Source organism: Talpa occidentalis, unplaced genomic scaffold (assembly GCF_014898055.3).
Source record: "Talpa occidentalis isolate TD23 unplaced genomic scaffold, MPIMG_talOcc4v2.1 talOcc4.10, whole genome shotgun sequence".
NCBI lineage: Eukaryota > Metazoa > Chordata > Mammalia > Eulipotyphla > Talpidae > Talpa > Talpa occidentalis.
Window position 1 is genome coordinate 92,952,185 of NW_023600993.1, and position 6,374 is coordinate 92,958,558.

Consider the following 6,374-nt stretch of genomic DNA (forward strand, 5'->3'; position numbering starts at 1 on the left):
CACGCCCTGGGACCTAGGCCATTCACCACCCACTGAAGTCTCGAAGTCTTATCAGTATGGTAGATTTCAAGCCCAGCTAACAGGTTTAAACTAAACCTGTTTCCTCTCTGTGAGTCTGGGTAGACTTGTGATGTTTCCATCCATAGGGTAAGGCCAACATAATTCTATGGACTTCTAAGGTTTGTCATCAAAGTCCCTGCAACTTCCATCTCATTCTCTGGAACACTGTGTTTCCAGGTAGAAGATTGTACTGGATCAGGTCTGCAAGGAGACATGCCTCCTACTGAGTCCCATTCTAGCCATCCCAGCCAAGGACCCCCTGAGCATCTCAACCCTTTTGCATGAACTTCTCCAAGTAGAACAGACATTTGGCTTTAGCTGCCTGAGCATTTCAGCTCTTTGTCCTGACTTTCTCTGTAGTTTAGCAATCTTCCGCTAAATAACAATTCAAATTTGCCCATTGGTGGTGGAGATGGTAAAACCAGGAGGATGGTAGCTTCTTGGCCATAGTTCAGGACCTGGATGGGGGTTGACACATTCACTGGTCCGGCCTCTCTGGAAAACAATATGGAGGTTTCTCAAAATACTGAAAATAAATCTACCACATCCCACTATAAATCTACCCAACTATCCCACTCCTAGGTATCTACCCAAAGAATGCAAACACCTATTTGAAGGGAAACACACACACCTGTGTTCATTGCAGCACTGCAGTAGCCAAACTACTGTAAATAGTTGGGAACAACTAAAGTGCCCAAATGCAGACAAATGAATCAGGAAGTTGTGGCATAAGTGGACCCCACAAGGGTCCACTACTCAAATATGTATATGTGTATATATATATATATATATATAAAATATATATATAATATAAAAATTATGTATTATATATAATATATTATATTTATATGTGTGTGTAATATATATATTTATATGGTATATAGATATATATCATTTGCAACAACATGGATGGAACTGGAAAGGATTATGCCCAGTGAAATAAGTCAGAAGGAAAAAGACAAATACTGGATTATTTCATTTATATGTAGAATATAAAGAAACAAAACAAATGAACAGACAAAACTAAACCCAACAAGTCCCAGACTCTGACTGCTGAAATGGGGTGACCATAGTGGGAGGGTGTGTGGTGCCAAAAAACAGGAAAGGGGACATAGGACCGTGGTGGAGGTTGATGGGTGCCCTGATGGTGGGTGTGGTGTGGCAACAAAATCTGAAGAGGTGTGAACCTATTTCCCTAAATCATATACAATCTTGTAAACCAAAATTACCTCAATAAAAAAAAAAAAAAACACAATTTCTTAAAAAAGGCTTTGCATTCCTCACCAGTGTCCAGGTGACATGATGCTGCCAATGCAGGGACCACACCTGGACAGCCTCTCAGCTCACACTCCGGGATGTTCTTTCTGAGGCTCACTTTTCCCAGACTCATGCCCACTGGCTGTGCCCAAGCCAACATCCCTGTTGGGATCTCTAAATCCACCGGCCTGTTTCTTGCTTTCAAAGCCTTAGCTCCACATCACCTGGACATCCCTCTACCTGGGCTGTATTCCCCAGCCCCTCTCCTCCTGGGGGGTTCTGCCTAGAGCCACCTCCTAATCCCACTCTTCTCCCTCCCCCAAGGATGCTCCCCCAAGAGATCAGCTAAGAAGGCAGACCGGAAGGTCAGCTGGTGTAGACCCAGCCTCCCCCCGGGGGATTTAGGAAGCCTCTGCCCTGCTGCCGTGGGGTGTTGCAATCCTGCCTCTGGGTGTGAAGGCATTGCCACCCCTGCCCCTCTCCTCCTGGGGGGTTCTGCCTAGAGCCACCTCCTAAGCCCGCTCTTCTCCCTCCCCCAAGGATGCTCTGGTCTTGTTGTCTGTATCACCATGTCCTGCCTGTTTGCTTCTTAGCACCATCCAGCATACAGAGGGAATGTGGGGCTCTGCTTGTTTGTGGGGATATTCCAGTCTTGGGTGAGTTTTCTAGCTCCACCTTATTGTAGGCTCTTTCCAAAAAGACTCCATGTGAATGGCACTGCAATCCCAGCCCAACAGGTGGTGCCGGCCACATCACAGGTCCTCAGAACATGGTGTTCAGTGGGCACATCGCCTTGTTTTGTGTTCACAACAGCCCTGTGAGAAGGGGATCATTAAGTGCCTAGGTGTGGAAACAGAGGTGTGAAGAGGTCAAACAGCCAGGTATTGAGCCCAAGTCTTCAGACTCCAAAAGCACTCACCAACACTCCCTTGCATATCTGGATGGGAGAATAGAGGAGCAGGGCTACACAGGGGAGAGGGTCTTCATAGGAGGTGCTGGAGAGCAAGAATGGACAGGCAGCCAGAGATCAGCTAAGGAGGCAGACCGGAAGGTCAGCTGGTGTAGACCCAGCCTCCCCCCGGGGGGTTTAGGAAGCCTCTGCCCTGCTGCCTTGGGGTGTTGCAATCCTGCCTCTGGGCGTGAAGGCATAGCCACCCCTGCCCCCACCAGACTCTCCTCTTCTGGTCTCCCATTGGCCTGGGCAGTAGGTGGAGCAGACCACAGACACTGAGAAGGGGCAGGGTTCAGGGCAAAAGCTGTCGCAGGGCATGACGGGGGTTGGGTGCAGCTGAGGCAGGCTGGGAACAGGAACACAAGAGAACGTCACCACAGCCAAGGTTCCACGGTCAAAGGTCTTAAACTCTGTGGCATGGATTTCACTGCCGGTGGTGCAATGACCCGTCTGTGGTTGCTCCAGAGGGCTAAGCTCCAGGGCTCAGCCCCATGGGGACTGCCGCCCTGCCTCATGGCTATGGCTGTATTCTGTCTAGACAGCAGCCATGAAATTCCAGGTAGTGAGAGAGCCTGGAAGAAGGAAACCTCCCACCCAAGGGAGGTGTGACATCTGCCACCGAGTCCCCAGTTTGAGCACCAGCAAGGATGGTAGGAATTGAGTACCAGATTGTGAACTTCAGGGAAGAGGGGTGCTCCTGTGGAGAGTGGGGGTGGGGGTTGCTGGTCAGAGAAAGGTGATGACCAGATGCACAGGTGACCCCTGGGCACCCTAGAGGGCAGTACTCCCGAAGGCAATGGATCGCTCATAAGTGATGGATCTCTCATAAGCAGCACAGAAGCCCTTTCTCCCTGTACAGGCCCTCTCAGAAGTTGGACCTGATAGCAGAACCCAAGAAGCTCTGGCCTAAAGGCAAAGCAGGATTAGGAGAACCCTTGCTCGTCCTCTGAGTGCACACAGGTACACGAGTATCTGTGCACAGCTGCACATCCACAAAACAGAGGAAGCAGATGCAGAGGTGGTGGATGGCACCAGCCAAGCTCCAAAGCAACCCCAACGTGGTCTGAAAGCTAAGACCAGTCCAAATCTCTCATGAGCCAGTCCATACTTACAAGAGCAGGTACCAAGCACTGGCGGGGGCATGCAGGACATGACGCAGACATGGTGCCCTGGCTTGGTAAAATTTTAGAGTGCGATGGGAAACATGGGTGCTAAATGCATCTACAATGGGTGTGATCAGGCAGTTAGAGGGCGGAATAGGACACTGAGGGCTTGTGCACCACAGAATACACCCTTCTGGGCAATTAGGGAGGCCTTCCCTAGGGAGCATGACTTAAGGGGTCCAAAGAATGATTAGAAGCTAACCAGGAGAGTGGCAGGGAGGCAGGGCAGAGAGGCTGACAGTTTCGCGGTGGGGAGCAGAAAGAGCAAGAGAGAAACAGGAGAGCCCGTGATGAAGCCAAGACAAATTAGAAAGAGTCTCAAAGAAATAGAAGTGGTAATTATTACTCTAAAGCACACCCTCAGACTAGTTTAACAAAATGTTGCCTTAATTATATCTACCTTAATGAACAGATAAAAACAGTTTGTAATTAGTCCTGTAATTGGTTATGTGAAAAGAGATGCTTCTTCGAGTTCTAAAGTAGGTTGTCCCGTAGACAATTCATGACAAAGGAGATGTGTCTTCAAGCCCGAAAGCATCCGCAGAGCTGTCGCGTTCAAGGACCTCATACACATATTTTCTCCTGGGATCTGCAAACTTAGACATAGTTCTAGTCATCTGAATTGGAGTCACCAAAAAATTATAAAAAGCCTTACCCCGAGATATGAGAAGAATCCCTGTAGAGCAGAGACAGAGAAGACGGTTCAAATCCCACATTTGTAGCAAAGGCAGTTTCCTTCCCTGTCACAAGACTCAGCCTTGGCCTTGGCTTGATAATGGTACGACTTGGTGGAGTTGTGGAAACTAAGCAAGGTCTCACACATAGAGAGAGAATATAGCACAAAGACAGGCTCACAGACAACATTCTAGAAAGGCTCCACAAGTCCATTCTTGTTAGACTCATCTGCAATTGCTGGCACAGCGAATCGCTACCAACTTAGTGGCTTAAACAACACATGTTTATTATCGTCCAGTTATGCGGATTTGAGTCTTTGTGAGATATGCTCAAGGGTTCGCAAGGATGTTCCTTTCTAGAGACTCTGGGGAGAATGCATTTCTGTACTTAGTTTCTGTGTCTAGAGGGTCTCCACTTTCTGTGGCTTATGACCAACTTCAAAGCCAGCGATGTCACATCCTTCTGACCCTGCTTCTCTAGCTACCCCTAAGCAGACCTGGAAAGTGTCCTAAAATTTAAAGGGTTATGTGATCAAATCAGGCCCACCTGGATAATCCAGGATAATCACCCTATCTCTAGGTCCTTAACGTTAATCAGGCGGCAAAGTCCCTTGTGTCTCATAAGGGGACATAATCAAGGGCTCCAGGAGTCAGGATGGGGACAGCTTTAGGGGGTCACTTTTTTGTCTATCACATGTGTGTATATTACCTACAATGATTTTGTAAAAAAATTAATAAAACATTAGTCCTCACAATATATACATTCATTCTTCCACTCTTTGTCTCTCCCTGTGTCCCCTCCTGTCTTTCTGTGTTGTTTTTTTTTTTTTTTGCAAATGAGTTCCCCACAGTATCAAGTATAAATCCATTGTACTGCTATTCTAAAAACTTGGGTATACCCCGAGTCTCTCTCACTTTTGGAGGCTCCTCCATCTCACATCATGAAAACCATATTAAAATACACCCACATCCTATGTGTGGGTTGGTGTTAAGTTGAATTGGGCTAGTTCCCAATGTTAGGCTTTATACACATTATTAAACATTCACTCTTATATGTCACAACTTCCTTTACTTGTCCAGATGGAGCCATTTTCACAGAGCCCAGAAAAGCGAACAGGTGCATATACACTTACCTTAAGAACTCAGTGAAATAAAGGCCCTAAATAATGGATATTGCTCTGAAGTAGGCTGGGGGATGAAAGAAGAGAAGGAGAAAGTGGGAGAGAGGATTGAGGGAGAAAGGGAGAGAGAAATTAGAAAAAGAGAGAAGGAGAGAAATTGGAGGAAGGAAGAGAGAGAGAGAGAGGATGGAAGAAAGAAAAGAGAGCAGGAAGGGACAGAGAAAGGGAAGGCGGGAGAGAGGATGGTAGGGGGGTGATGGAAGGAGGAAACTTGACTTTCAATTGAAAACACAATGACCCACTTTGCTCCCGTGGCAGAACCCACGGATCACCCATGAGTGCAAAAATTCCTTATTCCTGTCAAGTGATTCCATCAAGGCCTCTGTTCTTTCATTTATTCAAATATTTCCATTGTACCTGGTAAGGGCCCATCTTCACACCAGGCTCTGGGAACGTGTCCTCAGTTCAAAGGTCTCCCAGTGCAGCCGAGAGAGTCGTGAACACGGTAGGCACGCTTCGCCTCCACTGCGGGAGCAGGCCGGCGAACCTGTTATCACAGAGAATGACCAAATGTTTGTCAGGTCTGCGCAAGCCCCGGGAACAATTCTGTCCCTTCGCCGGCTCCTTTTCTACATTTGTTGGAACAATTAACACACAGCAAAATGCACAAATTCTAAAGAGGCTGTCTTTCCATTTTAACTGAAACCACTGAACTTTCCCATCACCCCAGAAGTTCCCCTGTGCCCTTTCCAAGTAAATCTGCCCTGTCCCAGAAGCAATTTCTGTTCTGATTTCTTTCCCCATAAGTTAGTTTCGCCTGATCCCGCTAGAACTTCACATAAATGGAATCATACAGGAGAATGCTTTCGCGTCTGGCTCCTTTGGCTCAGCATGATTTCTTTTGAGATTCCAGACATGCAGTTGTATCACTCAACTGTTTATTTTTATTGCTGAGTTGTATTGCATTGCATAAATAGACCATAGCTTTTTATCCATTCTCTTGATGATGAATATTTCGGGCTATATCCGGTTTTAGGCTATTGCCATTAAAGCTACCGTAAACACTTTTGTAATGGGGGGGGGGCGGTACATATTTCATTCCTCACAGATGAACACCAAGAAGTGGGATTACTAGGTCATAGGGTAG

General features: G+C 47.0%; 1 long non-coding RNA gene across 1 annotated transcript; it reads right to left on the minus strand.

Moving 5' to 3' along the window:
* Positions 1-357: 357 nt before the first annotated feature.
* LOC129146580 (uncharacterized) lies at positions 358-5,770 on the minus strand. The gene is made up of 3 exons (XR_008553460.1): positions 5,645-5,770; positions 3,833-4,028; positions 358-555 (listed from the first exon to the last, which is right to left on the minus strand). It is a non-coding gene; the product is annotated as an uncharacterized LOC129146580 (long non-coding RNA).
* Positions 5,771-6,374: the final 604 nt, after the last annotated feature.